At 38.2% G+C, this 19483-nt stretch overlaps 1 protein-coding gene across 1 annotated transcript in view; it reads right to left on the bottom strand.

The window, feature by feature from the left end:
* The window catches only part of znf609b (zinc finger protein 609b), a 94747-nt gene extending 76721 nt beyond the window's left edge, over positions 1-18026 (bottom strand). The window contains exon 1 of the mRNA XM_028014303.1: positions 17542-18026. The gene's annotated coding sequence lies outside the window, so the exon portion shown is untranslated. The remainder of the gene's footprint in view (positions 1-17541) is intronic.
* Between the last annotated feature and the right edge of the window lie 1457 nt (positions 18027-19483).

Genomic DNA, 19483 nt, shown 5'->3' with positions numbered 1-19483 from the left:
TGGTGCTAAGCTGTTCAGAGACTTATAATTATAAAACTGTAGCGATGTGCTCCAACGTCCCGGATTTGGTGACAACTTAATGAGTTAGTGCTACAACTTCTCAATATTTTCTGGTGACATATAATTTGTATATTTAACCAAACTTTCTCAATAGTACAAATACATGAGTGGAGAACCCAGGTATACCCAGGTATTAGACTGGGATGTAAGTTTCAATCGTTTGCTGTGGTTAGTAGCAAAATTAATAAGGTCCATTGGCCTCATATTCCTCATGAGCTGTGGAACAACTGAAACTCCTCTTAAACTTGCACAAACATATCAATGCCTTTCTTTTTTAAAAGACATGCCAAATTAATGTACGATCATTTCTGAAGAGTTTGCTAGAAATTGAGATGCATTCACATTAGTGCAACAATAAAAATATAGGAGGACTGTCAAAACAGCAGACACAGCACATATATACAGTATATATAGATAGATAGATATAAATGTAACTCAGCCAATTAGTCCCATTGCCTCAGTGGCAATGTAAACTTTCTAAAACTTCAAAATAAGTTATAGTGGCAGTCATCTATTTTTCAGAGCAGTGCTAATGAGGTAAATGTGGGGCTGGAGTTAGACAAACATCTCGAGGTGACATGTCAGATTATCGTCTGCTGGTTTTAGAAGATGCTGCAATTATGTTGTGTGCTTAAGTCTCTTCTTTTAATGATCACCAAGAAGTTGAAAATATGAAAATGGCAGAACTAATTAGCCTCTTTTTTCCCTCCCTTGTTAAAATCAACTCTGCTTCCTTTGATGGCCATATCTACAGATAAAAAGACTTGCTTCCAGGGATTAAATAGGCAGCTTTGTCTTAATGTAACCTGTAGTCAAACTGAGACAATAACATTTAAAGTAAAACGTCCTCATCTCCCTACATACATGTCTTTCAACAAGAACTTGCACTTGTATTTTAATAACTAATTGTACTTTTAGGGGGGGAAAAAAGGAATAAATCTGGAATCAACTTTAACTTGCATATTTGTTTTCCTGAGAGTCCAAATAAATAATCCAGTGGTGGTGTATTTATGATAACTTCTGTTGGAGCAGATGAAAGGAACATCCACACAGAAGCTCTAGTGTTAAAAAAAGAAAGAAGAAGAAGAAGAAAAAAAAACTCAGACAAGGTGCCAGATTGATTTTCCCTGCGTTCAAAGGGGCCTGGAGCAGAAACAGGAGCAGCTCCATTAGCATGCTGAGCCATTCCACTCCACGGCCGTTTCTGAATTACACAAGCAGTCACCAAGATTCTCAGAACACTTCTAATTATCTGAGCTCTCGCCGGTCTATAATTGAAGCGCTCGGTTTGAATGCAGGTTGACGTGGTAACGGCAGAAGCGTCCGTGGTGGAGCGTTTGTTTGTATTTGTGGGTCAGTTGTAAAGGAGGCTCACTCAGTGCATGGTGGAGTTTAAAGGCTGATTATATATCATTACAGCGTCCATCTGTGTTGCTGGGTTCATATGTAAATATACCTGTCTGCAGAGAGCTTATAGACATGAAGACAAAGACTGAGTAATGGAATACAATAGTATCAGAGGAGATATTTCAACTGACCCAGATTGGTTTGACTTCTTTCTTTCTCATCCCCAAAAAGCATTTTCATATTATGACTCTACCACAAAAGCCTCTCTGATTAGGGCTGCACAATATTAGAAAATCTTGCGATAACATTGGTAAATATCACAATACAAGCCTAATTTCTCCTTTCCTCTCTTTCTCACCATTGCTTCTATGCCTATGATCTTTAAAATTTGGGACAAAATCATTTGCGTCACGTGTGAGCCTTTCCAACTGGCTAAATGTTTCAGGTGTGTTGCGCTAATTTACTTATTATAGTGCAAATAGAGAAGTAGATAGTTTCAACCTGTTGAGGAAATAAAGAAAATAAGTATCAGACTATAACAAACGCAGCCCCACTGCATGTGCACGAAGCCCCACCCTCTCATCACTCCCACTCTCATCAATCACACATCCCATATGATTGGCATTAGACTCACTATGCGGTTACAACAAGAGACAAGGTGGAGCTAAAACACGTTAAACAGCTAAAAGCGAGAGAAGGTACACTGCTAACTGAAATGGTTGAAAAACGAAAGCAGTAAAATCTTAGTTAAAATAATAGGTTTACTTTGGGCTCAATCTAAACTCTACATTACCATGAAAATGCAAGTTCATGACACTTGAAATTTATTGGCCGACAATTATTGCACTCTGAACAGTGCTTTGTGATGCAAATTTTGCAATGACGATATAACAATCATGTCATCCTTCAAGGCTCTGCTGTGGCATGACTCTGACTTCGTTAGGATGTAGCACGAAAAGTATATGTTGAGCCGGAAAAACTCCAACATCTCGGGTATCAAGCCTGTCTTTTAGCTTTTTGATGGCCAAGTTCAAGCTGTCAACACACTGGACAAATTTAACAAACCATTCCAACCTCATTTCAAGTTCGTGCATGCTCAAATTGCTGTTTTAATGGGTCTTTTAAGTTGTAGCACAGTCTCTGTTCTGTGTGAAGGGTCCGCTGTGGACAGGAACTTAGCAAGTGCTAACAGTTCTGTAACATTTTAATAAGTTTGAGTGGTGCATTAAAGCAAACCGTTTAGTGGTAGTACTAGCTAAAAAAAAAAATGGTAAAAGACCATATTTGATCTTTCAATTGGCAAGCTGTAAACAAAACCCATGGTCGTAAAGAAAAATTTGGCAAATATGAAACACAGTACAAATAAGCAATGCTGACCTCAAATCGTTTGTCAGAATATTAACACTTAAAAATGTACAAATACAAACTGAACGTTATTAAATATTTAAATATGTATTACTAGTCAAAAGCCACAAGAAACTTTGAGTTGAAGTGGTGTTAACGTCTTGTGTTGTAATCTGACAAACACAATCGTTCCAAACTACGCTAAGCAAAGACTTCACTATTAAGCCATTTTCTTAGTGTTAGTCATATGCCTCGCTCTATTCATAGCCACTCAATTCAAAGTCATAGCAGCAATTATAACATTCCAGTACAAAATGAGACACTCCTTCAAGAATTTGGCAGGTCATCGATTGTGACCGAAACATTACAGCGAGACCATCCCTTCCTCTTACAAAAAGGAAATAGGTAACACCACCACAGTCAATGTCCCAAACAAAGTAGAGTTGGAAATGAATCTGGTTCAGCCTCACCCTGTTGTGCTACAAGTTTTAATTACAGAATATTAAAAAAAAAAAAAACAAAAAAAAACACACAAGTGATATATTGGGCCAATTAATGAATTGTAGCAGGTTTTTTCTAAAGATCGTGTATTAAAATAATTATACAAACAATAAATTGAAGCTCATTAGTCAAATCAAACCAATAGAGAGACTGGAAATAAAAGTATATAAACTATGGTGAACCCCCCCCCCCCAAAAAAACAGTGTTATTTCTAAAAATCAATTTTATTGTAGTTGGGAGAAAAAACAGCTCAATTTTTCCCTGAATGGAGCTAAATATTATACAGTTACAAAGATACCAGGTCCCATCTTTCCCATTCTTATCTGCAGTTTTGAAACGTGATGGGATCTCTTTAACAGCTCATCGGTCCTTTTGTTTAAAACAGTCTCAAATTTAAAATCACTCAGTTGTTTAATAGAAACCAGTCTGTGTTTCCAAGCAAGTTTCAGTGGTAGGAATTAGCAGTAGGCTGGGTTTGCAGGGCTTGGCAAACCACAAAGGGTGAAACTCTTCCTCACCGTGGAATATGAGCGTGACCGTCACGCCCGACTGCCTCCAGTTAGCAGGACTTTAGCTAGGCCCCAACACTATTTAATGGAGGTACTCTTGATTGCCCATACCGTGACCTAAAACAGATGCTTTTCACCTTGCCAAGCAAAGAACACTGAAGTGTGCTTGACCCGACACATACAGTGGCAGACTAAATGCATTAGATTCCCATGCAAAATGTTCATGACAAATAGTTCCCCATTTCCACAAGTAGTAATGAGCAAACGTTTATTTTCTTTAGAACGAGCCAAATTGTTCACTGAACATGCTTTTTAGCTAGGTGCAACAAAACGGGCGATGATGTCAATAGCAGCTGCCACTTCATGCTAATACTAAAAAATCTTTTATATTACAGCCATTTTGAGACAAAACGAAAGGAGACACTTTCAAAGAAAAGTCACAATCTTCATATAAATGCAGTGAAGAATCTTTATATTGGATATAAAATACGAACTAATCAACACCAAGTCCACTGACTCTGTCCTAAAGAACACAGTCGGTATCAGAATGTCCTACAAAAATTGCCATCAATCAAATTTATTTATTTATTTAAAATCTGCTCAACAATGAAATACTCCAATGTATAATTTTGCAAATACTAATTCTAAACTTGTCTGCATAATAATGGACAAAAATTGTGATTTAGCATAAAAACTCAATGTTTGCGAAAAATAAAAACCGACAGTATGCTTGTTATTTTGTTATTTACCCACCTTTGGTTCCAGGGGATTAATATTTAATATGAATATATTTGAAAATAGGGTTATATGCAAATATTGTGAGCTGCTTAGTGACACAACTGCACTACTTTATCCAATGGTTGTGATGAAGTAGAATATTTAATGATGGATATTTTTAGAACAATATTTGTGTTGGTCAGACTATGTACAAAAAAGACTAGTTTTGAACTGAACACTTATTAAATAGTGCAACAAATAGCTCAAAATATTGAACATTTTAAGTCCATTTTCCCTATCCCTAATACACACAGAAAAAGTAGAGCACTAAATAAAACAAAAACTTCCCCTTATAGTTTAGATATCAATACCAGAACAACCAATGCGTTGGCCCAATCCAACGCATAAAGGTCACATGATCAAAGGAGTGTAATCTGATAGGCTAAAAGCAAATCGACACGCTCTAGTGCTGATTTGCTTTAGTTCAAGTCACCAGAAGGTCATCACATTTATAGGTGCATCTTTATAGATGAAATTTTTGTTTTTGAAATAAAACAGACAAAATTGTCCATAACGACAATAATGTTGTTATTAATTTAATGTTAAAAAAATCAAATTCTATTGAGACTATATTTCTTCCACATATGTGCATCAAGTTGTTTTTTAATACTGTGAAACCACATGATTAAACTATGTTGGAACAAAGAAATTTAATATACTTAAATAAGGCTCCTTTGTTATCTTAACTCATTACTAGGAAGGAAGAGTTGTGAAACAGCAACGCTTGAGGCAAACAAGCGCTCAGTCTCTTGGCAAACAATACTGTGAATGTTTGCAGAGCAGAAACTATTTTTTTTTTTTTTATCTACAGTTTATTAGTTACTAGTTTAATTGTGGGCAGGCAACAGTATTCAGTTCAACTGTGGGGGTCCACAAACAAATCGTTACTTTTCTTCTTATAGAATCTATTCTCATGCGAGTTTAAAAACCAGAAAAGCATCACAGACAAAAAGGCTCCAAATTATTGTAGAGTCTATGAAAAGTCTATGAAAGTCTATGAAAAGACACCAGGCAACTACTGAGTGAATAATATACTGGACTACTGTTTGTACCATGGGCAGCTGTGCTGCTGCCATGTGAATGTCTAACTAGAGAAAGGGCATGGACGACCATTAACCCCACATATCTGCCTGACTCTCTCCAAGCAGCTGCACAAAGAGGCAGAGTCACAAAGAAGCAGAGCTTCCTGCAGTATCAACACTTTGACACTTCAAGTCCCAGCAGCAGTGCCACATTTCAAAAATGACATCGACATGGAATGCAATAATTTAGACCCAATTCATCAGTGACCAGGCGTAACGGTCCGAACGTTTAACAGAGCATTAACAGTCCGAATGGCTTTATTTTATTTCTTCCTCTCCCTCCAAACGCAGCCAAGGAGAATTATTTTGCAACTGAAATATTGCTCGTAAAAAGCGCACAAGCTGACAATAACAGCTGACAGTAAGTGCTGACATGTGTACACACTCAATCACTGCTGGCATTTGAAAGGCAGGAAAATGTGCGTCAGGGAGCAGAGGATGGCACGCTACATCTCAGTCATGATAAAATGGCATTTTTAGTCCCACTCTGAACGGCAATAAAAATCAGACACATGTACTTGTGCCTTAAGGCTTTTTGGAACCAGCTTCCAGATCTTTTAGTACATTTTAGCACCTTGATAATGTCACAACCAGTTTCTGGTAATATAAGAAGAACGATTTCTTGTTGCTGTGTCCCTTTTAATAGGAAGTCAAATGTTCTGAGAAAGGCAAAATTGATTTGGCTGAACTTTTCAGAACTAGTAAAAGAAACAATCTGGACAAGCTTTGGATCTACAGAAAACATTGATGCAAAACAGAATACAAAAATATGAGACATTATACTTGACCAGCTGGTAGATATTTACTTCAGTCATTTCACCATATTTCCTTTATCTGGGCTGAACATCTCTCTGTAGATCGCATAGTTTCAGACTCCAAATATTTGAGTACAAATTGACAGAAACTGCAAGCATACAAGACGGCAAAGAGATGAAGTAGTAGTGAACCTACTTTAATGATCTGCTAGCAAGTTGCTCTAAAAACTCTTCCATGTGGATGTTTGAGTGAAAGAAGACAACCTCAGCTAAGTTAGCTAGTTTTAGTGTCAGTGAGGTGTGCAACGATATCAGAGAAGGCACAAAAATCTCCAAGAAGTTATTTTTAGAGAACCGCATTTACCACGGAGGTATCCCAGCTGTCAAGTATTGAACTTGGAGTAAGATGGCGTTGCATAAAAAGAAGGCTCAACATAAAGTAAGTAAACATTAAATAAGTGACTTGCTGTGTTTTTAACCTTTGCAGATTTCAACCTATGAATCATGATTTAGAAATGCTGGGAACTGTTGTTATAATGTCAAAATTTACAAACAGATTAGGGCTGAGAGAAATGGTTTAGAAATAAAATCTCATATTTTCTTTCATACCAAATCAGATTTCCATCAACTTCCCCTCACATTTTTTCCTTAAAGTGATTACAAATGACAGAAAATATGTAGTTTAAAAAAAGAATTTTATATTAATTTCTTTTATGAGTTGACTGAAATAAAAGCAGAAATAGATAGAAGAACACATTTGTCAAACAAGATGATGGTTCTTGGGTGAGATGACAGCATTATGAACTGTGAAAATGCAAGAGTGCATTGATGGGGGGGGGACAAAATCCAACTTTTCCAAGAATCAAATCTTCAAAAAGAGAACATTTTATCAATAAAACTGATTTTTCACCCAGGCCTAAGACAGATACTCATGTTTACAGATAGTACTCACTAATATTGGATTCTAAAGGCCAGGTTAAAATCTAGGTAAATTAAGACTGTAGAGAAAAAGCAAATGAAATCTAAACTAAGCAAGTGTTTATGTAGACATTGCAGTTGTTCAACATTATCTCGGCTAAAATGAAGACTACAGAAGGAGGTTTCTTACAGAGCATGTCAGTTTGATGTTTTACGCCTGCTTCGATAAGTAATTATGCTCTACAGATATTCTACCATAATGAAATGGGTTTATACAAGATCAGAACGATAATAAATGAATAGAGAGTAATACAAAGTTTTTAGAAATTTGGTCAGTTTTATACTGAGAAAATTCATAAAAATAAATAAATACAGTGAAAAATAAACAGTTTAACGTGCCTGGGTTTGAAACTAACATCATACAGCTACAAAATGGAAATCATGAAGTAGAAATGGATGGGTATAAAATCAGGTTTCAGAGTTGGCAAGTAGACAAATTAACCCAGAGACGATCCAAACTGGTTAAAAGCATTTACCACTTAAAAGGTAGCTTTGGTTTACTGAATGGTGATCTGAGGATGGTACTAAGATGCAAAATGTGAATTGAAACATTTAGGTTGAACTGAGGTGACAGTTGCCCACCACTAAATGTCTAAGTGCCCTCAGGCAAGACACTTAACCCCCGCATCTTCTGGTCTGTGTTTTATGTGTATCAGTGTGTATTTTGGTCTGCAGATGGGTAACTGACTAGCAGAGCAAACCTGAAAGGACTATATAAGTGAAGTCAATTTAGCGTTGTAACACCTCATTGGCAGTGGATGTTTGCTTAGCCTGAGTTTTCATTCCTCACCTCTGAACTCTCTACTTTGAACAAATGGAGTCAGAAACACCTGGCGCTGCAAAATGGTTATATAGTACAATTAGCCTGCATCACTAAGGGCAACACCGCATGTTTGCTTAAACATATTTACCTTATTCAGACATCCGACGGTCCTGTTCAAACAACTGCTGCCACCGTGACCATCGTGTCATCCATTACAAGGGGATGAACATTACCCCCCCCCCCCCCCCACACACACACACCCCCTTGTCATAAAACAGCAATCCAGCTCTGAGTGGACAGTCACACTTTGACCCAGAACACTAAGAAAGCACAAATTTGCTTGCTTTGTCCTCCGACTGTCGCTAGTATAAACAAACTCTTATCCGTCACATCTTCCATCAACCTCCCCCGTTCTAAAGGTCTGCCTGCTCTCAGTTTCTCCGGCATCAATGTGCTTATCGAGTTGAGACTCAAAGCTAACAGGTTGCCTCTGAGACGTGGTGTTCGTCCAGTTTGTGTCAACATCCAATCTAGTTTCTGAACAAGTTACAGTGACGCGGGATCGTTTTAAGTGTGACATATTTTGACACGTGATCGTCCAAGTATTCCTCTTCACAGCCATAAACAGCAAAGCTAAGTTTACGTTCCTCCGGAGAGATTTGGGTCTCTCGCTCTCCAGCAAATACTAACAACCTGAGAACTACTTTATGGGTATAGTTTTAGTAGACAATTTAGACTGTTGGCTATAAAAATACAGCTAGCTCACAAGAAGAACATCTTGTACTTTTTCCGTTGTCGTTTTTCAAGGCTTATTAACTGTTGGTATGATTACAAACCCCTTTTATTAAAAAATGTGTTTTGCCTTCAAACTAAATCACAACACAATAGGAAGGGAGAAACTGAAGGCTTAATAGAAACAGACAGAGCTGCTCAGTTTCAGGTTTTATTGTCGTCCATGTAAATTCCTCGTCATCACATCGGCACAAATCTGCCATTAGTTGCTGAGTGAACTAAAAACACAAGCACGTTATTTTCAAACCAATCACTGCAGTCTAAATCACTCACATTAAAGCTACAAGATTGCTGCTCTAGCTGTTTAGACAAATGTCCACACTGCAAATGTTTTTATCATGGCCAATAAGCTTTATGGTAATGGCACTGAAGCCAAAAGAAAACAACATGCACTCCCCGCAACTACGCAGCGTGATCTGTCCAAATCCATTAGGGGTTTTTTTTTCTCCCCCCATCTGAACTGTTGCTTTATTTGCTTGTATAAGGTCTTTACTCCTGAGATTAACTGTTCTTTCTATTGATTTCCCTCAGCTGAGGAACTGCGTGATGCAGTTTATCACGGCATGGCACGCGTTTCTAGTCCAAATGAAGGTTTCTGTTTCATCGCCGTGATAGAATAATGAGGAATAGAGGAAAGAAATGCAGTTTTATAAGATATGAGGTTCGTGATGAATGTTTAATATGGACAGAGAGAGGAAGTCAGAATTTGGGAGGACACCAGAGTCTCTCTGGGTTCTCTGTACCCAGAGAGAACATGCTAACTTCACACAGAAGGACTGAAAGCCGGAAGTACCTTGTTGCTTCAAGGGAATGGTGCTACTAACTGTGCCATCTTTCACTTTGGTTTTTAAAGGAATTATTCCTCATTTTGAACAATAAAATTACAGTTTATCTAAAAAAATTATGGAAAATTAGTTTTTCATTTTTTGTTCCTTATACTAAAGATAGACACTTGTGTTTAAAAATTATGCAAGGCTATTCTCATTTATTTTGTCAATGCTTAGATTGTGTTGTTGGCAGAGTACTCTAGCATTTTTTTACAATATTACAGATACAAAACGAAGACAGAAAAACTTTTTAGATGTTGATTATAAGCAAAGCACTGCAACGTCTATTCTCATAAAGTCCATCCTTGCTCTCTGCTACACTAAAGCTAGCTTCCCACAACGGAATCTGTCGTGAATGCTCATGAAAGTTAGCGTAGCCACCAATGACGGCAGATAGACAATTTTCCTGTAACTTTCTCCACCATTGGCGCATGGACAAGCATTATTGACAGCGTTAAGATCTGCCCCCTGGATCTGATTGGTTGTTTCTGAGTGGGACCGCTGCATTTCTGCAGATGCCTCTACAACCAGAGTAAGAAGGCATTTTTTCACAAATTATCTGTCTCATGTTAAACTGTCACAACATAGTGGCAGTTTCAATAAACAAGTAAAAAACATTGTTAATAAATGTTGCATACAGCAGCTTTAAGCCAATAAGATGCGGTTTACACTCCACTTTTTTTCCCACTGAGCCTGGCGTGCAACACTATATTCTACTCTGTGCATATTACCGCGTTGCTTCGGGTGACATGCAGCCAGAACATTATAACAGCTTTCTTAACCGAGTTAAGTGTCAGAGAACGTGCTGTGAAAAGAACTTCAGTGCTCTTATCATTGGTGAGTAAGTGTAACACTGATAGAGTTAATTTGATCAACTTCACTGTAGCGTCCGACCAGGTCTGATCAGCGTATGCCTAATCCTAAATGACTCGAGTTGGTGCTTAGAGCAAAACAAATCCTGATTGGGACATCTGTGCTATGGATGGAAAAATGAAATAAATGACAAAATTACAGCTCCAGATTTTATCCTACTTTTGTTTGTTTAGTGATGTGAACATTTTTCTTCCTTAGCTAAACCATGTGTGGGCAAAAGCTGCTTTGAAAAATGTAGCTTTATAGGTAAACCGTTAAGCCATAAAGCATTTGTTTCAACATGTGCTGCTAGTGAGATGAATCCAGACTGATTTCGTAAACACCAACAGATTTTTACTAAAAACAGACCTTATTTTTCCGGAGAAATTCAAGTTCTAGCTAAACCTCCTTCTTTGCTTTACTCTGCTGCGACTGTGTAATTTGCGGATGTTCTCTAATTTACTCATCAATATCACAAGTGAGGCTGGTGTCATCTGAGAAGCAAGCGTTATTTTTTTTTTTTAGCCTCTTTGATTCGGCAGATGACAGTGGATTCTGCGCTATGATTAGGGCGACAGGGACAGATCCTCCCACACGCTGCCACCGTGCTACAGTATTGATGTGCTCTGAGGCATTCCCGCACATCCCTTCTTCAAAGCCCTTTTCATGCTCTACACTAAGCTCGACACACACATGCAAAAAAAAACCCAAAAATACATCTTTATAAAAGTGCTGTGACATTTTCCTCCCGAATTTGGGAGGACACTAAACTGCTTTCTTTCAACAAACTAAACAGCTTTCTGCAACAATCGTTTAAGTGGAATATTCAATTAATTAAGTGGAGATGAAAAATTACCATATGCGAGTTGCAGGGAAGAAGATAATCAGTGTCAGAATCAAGTGAAGCACGGCTGAGTAATGAGGTCATGTTGCTTATAAGAGGATGAATGAAGACGGTATTGAAAGCAGTGGCGTTTTAGACATGCTAAAGCGACGACGACAAGAAAGGAAAAAAAAAATCAACCAACTTGAATTGGCTTTTCTTTCTAAGAACACACACGGCGTGATACTTAAAAACCAAAAGCAAATGAGACAGCGTTTCTGCTGCACTAATCACTGTGCACAGGCTATAAAAGACAATATCTTTATAGCCAGTGTGGGGGGGGAGAGCTGAATCTAACCTGGGCTCTCATCCCAGGAAAAGATGGATCACCAGTTTTATGGCAAAAGCAGCAACTGTGCAACAAGCACTCAGTGTTCTTTTTTCTGCTGTAACTGGCAATTCACAAATTAGAAATCTAATCAATGCTGCAGAAACGACTGCAGAGTTGCATATTCCTTTACAGCTTCACGGCCACATACTGTATGGCCGACAAAACTCACACTCAACAACAACATGGAATAAGATGTAAAGATTAGCAAAACTAAAAGAACACTTCTTATTCTTACTTTTCTCTGATGAGGCGTTTGTCTCGAGCTCAAGCGTATATACCGTAGTGGGCAGACAATATGTTGTAAAGATATTAAACCGAACTGCATTTAGCCTGTAGATCTGTACCATCACTAAAATTTCTGCAACCATTTTTCCTTCAAGTACAGTAGTAGTGTTTGTGTACTTGTTTATTACAAATTTTTTCACATTTGTTTATTTGCGGCTATCTAAAACATTTAAAACATCAAAACACAAATGCAGCTTTGGAAGATGAAATGTGAGGTTAGTTGTTACGTTATTGGCTGGAGTTTGCAAAACAGCCAATCCAGAAAAGGCATGTATTGTCCCTTTCGCTGATTGGCTGTAACCCCAAGAGCGGAGACAAGGAAGACTGTATGTGCTAGCTCTTGCGGTAGCGCAAAGATGGCTTCGTCTGTACGTTTGGAGTTTGAAATGCTAAAATAGGAAAGTAAAAGTGTCTCAAGAATTTGTGGATTCTAGCTATTCAAATAATCCCAACAAGCAGGTTAAATATATATCAGATGAATAATTTTGATTTTTGCCTGAACTCAAATTTACAAAATGTTGTCTGCATTACTTTTAAACAGCTGATATTTTTAAAAGCCTCACAGAAACAGCCAACTCAGATTCAACTTGGGCAACGAATTGCATATTGGCATGGCGACCTTAAAGCTATATCAAATGACTGGGAAAAGACTGGATAGAAATTTTCAACCTGTCAGGGCTGATTAGCCTAAAACTATACCATTTCCAGTTATAGTCAAAAATTTTACTCCATCTCCACCCAACTCAACTGTATTTTTTTCAATAGAAATATGCAGTAAAGCAATAAATAGACATAAATTAAGACAAAGTTTAACAACTAACATAATAAAAAATGTCAGGTAATAAACTTCCTTTGGACACTAATAAAAAATAACTGAAGAAATCAAATATGAATTAACGGTGAGTAACATTTACCTTCTCCCTGAACATTGCATGCTTGTAGAAACTTTTTTTTTTTTTAAAAGCCCTGAATATGAACACCAAGTGAATTATGCATCTTGACATTTACTAACGACAGCAATTTTATAAACAAAACAAAGGCAAAAAGGTTATATCTTTAGACCAAAAATGCATCAATTCCCCTATTTAAAGCTAAATATTAAAGAGCTATTAACATCCCTGAAGGTATTTGAAAGTCCATCTAAATTAGTGTGCACAAGCCAAATCCTTCCTTAGCTTGCCTTTAGTTGGTGTGTGGCCATGAGATGATGGCAGCCTTACAAAGCCAACATAATCCTCCTGTCCTGGACTAATCTAATGCCTCAGACCTCTAAACAAACATGGTTAAACTCCCTTGTTCCACTGCGTTTCTTTTGATATACAACCCAACGCAGAACAGGTTCTGTACTGCAAAAATCACCACTGAGCAAGTTGGGGAGGGGAATTCCACATTTGAGAAAATGTATATTTCATGAGCGAAGACTTTTAAGCCAACATCTGCAAAGGCAACTGAGAAAAAGACAGAAAGCTATTATACTATCACTTTTACATTCAGTTCCCAACAGCTTGTTTGTCGCCAACGTTAAACTGTCAAATAAGACGGGGATTTGCTCGAGTCGCGTTGCTCGCGTTCCGACGCCAAGTGCTAAATTTCTAATTTCTCCTCACATCTGATGGCTCTGTTAGACTCATAAAGATGTGTCTGGCAAATTACTACAAAAGCAAAGCTCCCCAACACCTTCGTCACGATGAGCACACATTACTTCTAAAAAAAAATTTAAAAAAAAAAGATTTCTGCTGAACAGAAATTGAAAAGACAATTGGACAAAAACAAACCTGCTCTCTTGACAGTAGAGAAGGCTGACAAAAATAAAATAAAACCAAGACTGCTGAGATGAGCCACAGCCAACGGGAAGCATCAGACCTTCTACATGAATGAATTCAATTTTAGGGCAAATCCTCTGGGCCTCATGTTGGGATATTACCATCCTTCGTATTGATTCTAGTATGACACGAGAGGAGGAATGTGTAATAAATCTGAAGATAAAACACCCTTGCAAGTAGAAAATCAATGACAGACAAGTTGGTAAAGAATGCATACAGATTAACCACTCCTAAAGCTTCTGCAAACAGCTTTAATCATTACAGGTACAAGAACTAAATGACACTCATTCCTGTAAAGCTGTTATGCTGCTCTTCACACTAAAGCTGTTTATTTGGTCAGATGACTCACTACAATTGATACGCTCTGCACTTTGCAGTTGAGAGATCTCAGATTTATCAATTATTTATGCTTTTTATATTTTTAAAGCCGTGTGTGGATCGCTACTGAGGCGGCATTTCCTGTATGTCACAGAAAATTGTTTTCTGAACAAGACCCTAATTCTGATCTCTGCAAAAAAAGCAAAAGCTAAAACAAACCCGCGGGTCTGATACTGACTGACTGCTATGCCAAGTTCTGCCAATGTGTTACCAAGGCTGGCTAAACGCTCGCCGCACGTTAGCTCTGCGTGACACACAGCGTGACAGGGTGTGAACAGTTCAATGGGGTGGATTCAATTCTTTTACGTTTCTTTGGTCCAGTAGGACAAGCCAACAGACTAAACATATAGCCGTGTGCAATTATGTTATTAGCCAACAATGCAGCGAGCTCAGTGAGAACAATTAAACTTCTCAACGTTCCTCTTATTGCTTTGGGAGCTTGTGGATTTATATACACAAACAAGAAACCACTCATTCAAACAGAAAAAAAATACACTTTCACACATTGTGTTCTCCATGAATGGCTTGTGTGTATGATGAAACTCCTTGGCTAAGTGTTGGCTCTTCTTTTACGGCAGGCACTTCAAACGTTTTACCGATCTTATTATGTTTTTCTGAGGATGAAAACAGTCAGTTCATAGTTTTGCAGTCTTTTGTAATTTTTTTAACGGTGTTAAAAAAAACAACACAGTTTTTCAGGCAGGTAAAAGAAAAAGCAGCATACCCTTTTTGATTATAGAATTGCATTGAATCATTTTTCTGACTCCATTTCAAGGAATTCAGGTAATGGGAGTTCAGTAGATAATACTACAGAGTTTCCCACAGAAAACCTGATATGCCCGGTGAAAGGGATGCTAGGGGAGTCCACCAGAATGCTAAAAAATGTTGCTAGTTACAACAATTCAGAGATCCAAAAGCAGGTATTATAAATAGTGTGTGTGAGGGCAACAAGGTGGTGAAGGGACGGCACAATTGGTGCCCACACCCCTCCACGCCCAGTTCAACTATAAACCTAGCTTAATCTGTCTTTGCCGTCTCTGGTGTAAAAAGCACCCTATTTAAAACAAACAACGCTAAGCTTGGTGGAGGGGCAAATAAAGCCTGGTGCCCCACCAGGCTTATAACACACTGAGGGACAGCATGTTCCAATAAGAGGTCTGTCAGTTATTTTGGTTTCATCAGTAAAAGTAAATCATATTTCCATCATTTAACATGTAACAACAGTGATAACAATAAGGTTTTCAATAATATAACAAAAGAAATTCAGTCATACCTAAGATTTGACTACTTTTATGATTATCTTCATTATAAATATAATTAAGAAACCGAGATATGGGAGAAATAAGTTGATACAAAATCGTTAGGTAATTACATAGTTAAGATATGTTTTGTTTACAGTTACAAAATGGAAACACATTGATACAATAAGCATATGGAAAACTAATATCTCAAAATGGCTAATAGATAAATAGATAAAAAGAACTTGTGCAAACAACGGTATATTTAAAAGGAATTTTCTGGAAAAAAACAAATATAAAGATTAAACTCAACTTCTGTGTTGACCAGACTTTATTGAGTTGTAATTAGGGGCTGGTTATTTAGTCCCTTTCCCATTTTAAACTTTTTACAGAATCCGTCATTTCAGCCAAGTATTTTTTCATAAAGGCCTACTGAGCGTGTCAATTCATACTCATACTAGAGACGGTTTCTTTTGTGTTTTAGCAACCGCAGACTAAGTAATTTGTTATCAACTCTTATCTCATGTGACTTCAATAAACAATGTCTAATAATTAGAGGTCCTTTAAACCACTCAGCATGCCAAAGATCATGTACAAAATGGTGGCGTGTGGGTTTGAAATGGGGTAGGAACTAGTGGAGGAGAGAACCAAACTGGAGGCCACAAACACAGTACGTTATTATATCCTCTCCAAATAAGACAAATAGATTTCTTATTTGGAAACAAATAGCATTTGAGGTGTTAATACGGTATTATTTAGTCCTGGTTGTTTCATGCCCAACGTTTGGGGGTGTGAACTGAACCCACTTCCTGCAGGACATTTTTGTACCAACCATGTGTCAATTCCTAACCTATAGGGAGACATGTTGTACTGGCTTTGTCGACTGCCAATTAAAATAATGTCCTTCACTCCTCTGCAAGCAAGAAGTAGGAATGTGACACCAATAAACAATATCTACCAGATAGAGCTGGGTTAGACTTATTGTGCTTTAATTAAAAGCCCTAAACGACCAAAGCAGTCCAAAATGGTCATCAGAACAAAAACCAAAAAAAACCCTCCATGAGTCATTACAAGTAAATAAAGCAGTCTGCAAAGGTTTGACAATAACAACTGGTAAGTGACAAAACAGGGAAATATAGATATGGAATGGGTGACAACCTGGGTGAAGGACTAAATTGAACTTTTAGAAGTATATTAAAGCAGCTTATTTAAGTCTTTAATGTGGACATGGTGTTATGGTGGTTTAGTTCATGCAGCAGGTCAAAACACTAACACAGTGATTAACTTCCTCTACTCCCAAACACTCAAATCACCAAAAGAAGATTGTCCTAAATGTCCAAATGCATTTGTTTAACCACTAGCCACCATTTTGTGGCATTTAAAGTTTCATTAATAAAGACTTTATTTGAAGACATAACCAGTGCCAGAAGGAACCCATGTTCACACTGTTCCTACAGCTGGCCCAGTTACAGAAAGGAAACATGTGGAGAGAGTATATGAAGCCTTTCATTTTCAGTTTTTCTGTGGGTCCATTCCACTCAGGACCCCCTGGGGTCCCACGGTTCTTACTCTGTCCTGCTAACGTTTCACCACAACAGTGTTTCCACACACGTAAAGGGGCAATATGAGTGCACTCACACATGTGTGTTTCTTTCTTTTTTTACAGTTAATAAATGTTATTGTCCCCAGAGGGGGGATAACTGACTGTAGCGTTCCCCCAGCTAAAAAAATGTAGTTAGCAGTTACCCAAATGTAGCAGCTCTTTTTTTAGCTACTTCCACTACAGCAGAAAGCCTAAAAAAAAAAAAAAGCAAGCAGAACTGAGTTAGCTTGGCGTAATGAGCTAACTACCGTGAGAGTCAGGTTAGCAGGCTGTAACACAATGAGCTCAGAGTGCAGTCAGCCCTGGCTAGCTGCTGCATGCTGTGTTACAGCTAGCCTCCTAACGTTAAATGGCTAACGAGTCGTAGCAATGTTAACAATGACAGAAAAGGATTAAAAATGGGACAAACTTACCGACTTAACTAAACAGTCCTATTCCAAACCGCTCTCCGTCCATGGCGGCGTGCGCTCCGTGTAAAGAATAAATCAACGTGCAGGCGGCTGAGTTGCAGTAAAAACCTCTTAAATACAATCTGGAGCTCTAGTAGAAACCAGCGGCAGCGCACTCCCCCAGACACCCAGCACAAGAGAGGAGGGGAGGCCAGCGATTCACTGGACTTCTGCCATCATCACACTTCGAGACACCGTCCAACAGCGAAAACAGCCGAGTCCCAGGCGCATTTTCGCCGCTGCCTTCCCGAGCCCCAAGCGGAAGCGGTTCGTCGGTCGCGGGCTTCTTGCAAATGAATTCCACGGTGAACGGCTTTCCATCCAGGTTAATTCCTCCGCGCTCGCCCGTTTGCGAAAGAGAGCGCCGCGTTTGCGTCTTCGTGTGGGAACCGATACAATGTAGTCAAGCAGCAGCAGGCGAGCAGCAGCAAGGGGGAGCGACTAGGAAATCCAGGAGAGGAGCGTCGGATTGAACTGTTACACTCGCTCCTCGGAGCGAAAGGAAAAGGTGGAACTGGATCAACCGGACTGCGATTTGACGAGCCGGGTTTTCAGTGGGGAAAGGTCCACCATTTGATCCCAGCAGCAGCAGCCATGAGTTGACACACACAGAAGCATTTGTGTGGTGGTGTCTGGGGGAGGGAGCAAGGATTTTAGAAGTACTGGGGTCACGAGTTCAAGTTGACTCAATCCCCAGTTTTGAATTTGTTTCGTACGTCTCACCCACAAGGTCAACAATGTCGCTCACTGTGAAAGTTGTATGTTTTTTTTTTTACCCTATGAATTTGGAACAACAATCATAAACATTAGATAAAATGACACAAAACTGACTGACATCACTTGATTAAGGCTATTAAACTAGAGACTGTGGCACATAAACATTAATGCAGACGAGTCAATTGGTCAGAGGTTAGAATAAACCCATTTTTCCTTGATTGCCACTGACCGGTCAAATTCTGATTTCCATAAATAATCAAAATACTTAACTAGCCATCACATAAATGGATATGTGATGGCTAGATGGATGCAACATGACTTGTTTACAGATACATAACAGAGTTAGTGTAGCAAGTTATTTTATTATTAGCTGATTATGATGCTGAGCTGTTGGTTGTTCTTTCACTCAGTGATTTGTTCATTAAATATTCCTCCAAAAAATAAAATTAGACATTTATATATGCAGGAATATTCTTCAAAATACTTGGGAGATCATTCAATTCTCAAATTAACACCAGGAACTAAAATGAAGGAAATGGGTGCTACGTGTTGAGAAAAGAATATTATGTTTATTTCATACCTATTTGATGAGCAAAACAATACAAACCAGCCAAAGTATTGCTTATTATGCATATAGTATATCATTATCAGCTGTAGTTTTTTAATAGTACTTTTTTTCCCCATTTTACACCAATAACAGAGTCGTGCATAGAAATCTTAGGGGGTGCAGGTGCTCAAGAATATAAAAAAAAGGTACCTTGTGTGGCACAAGGAACTACCTTAGCATGAGATTTATTACAAGCCACGTAATACATTGTAAAACATAAAAATAAAAAAATCTGAAGGACACATAACTTAATAAGACATGACATTACGAGCCTTTTTAATATTTAAACTGGCGAAAACTAGTCGATTATCAGCAGGTGTTACTGGCGGAGGTATGCACACAGATGAATATGGGGATTTCTTTGCCAGTAGTCGGCTGTTAGGTGTTTTAATTAAAACATTGCTCTTGTTGACCTTTTCCATGCAAGTTAAAGCCGCCCATTGGAGTGAAGAACTTATATCATAATGATAAATTGAGTGTCAGGCTGGAGGCAGGGAAACGGCAGATTCATCATCCTGCTCCTCTCGTCAACAGGTCCGAATTAAAAGAAAAAACAAACAAAAAAAACAAGACAAACAAAAA

Source organism: Xiphophorus couchianus, chromosome 4 (genome assembly GCF_001444195.1).
Source record: "Xiphophorus couchianus chromosome 4, X_couchianus-1.0, whole genome shotgun sequence".
Taxonomy (NCBI): Eukaryota; Metazoa; Chordata; class Actinopteri; order Cyprinodontiformes; family Poeciliidae; genus Xiphophorus; species Xiphophorus couchianus.
The sequence above is the reverse complement of the archived record's forward strand: the minus strand, read 5'-3'. Positions and strand labels throughout refer to the sequence as shown.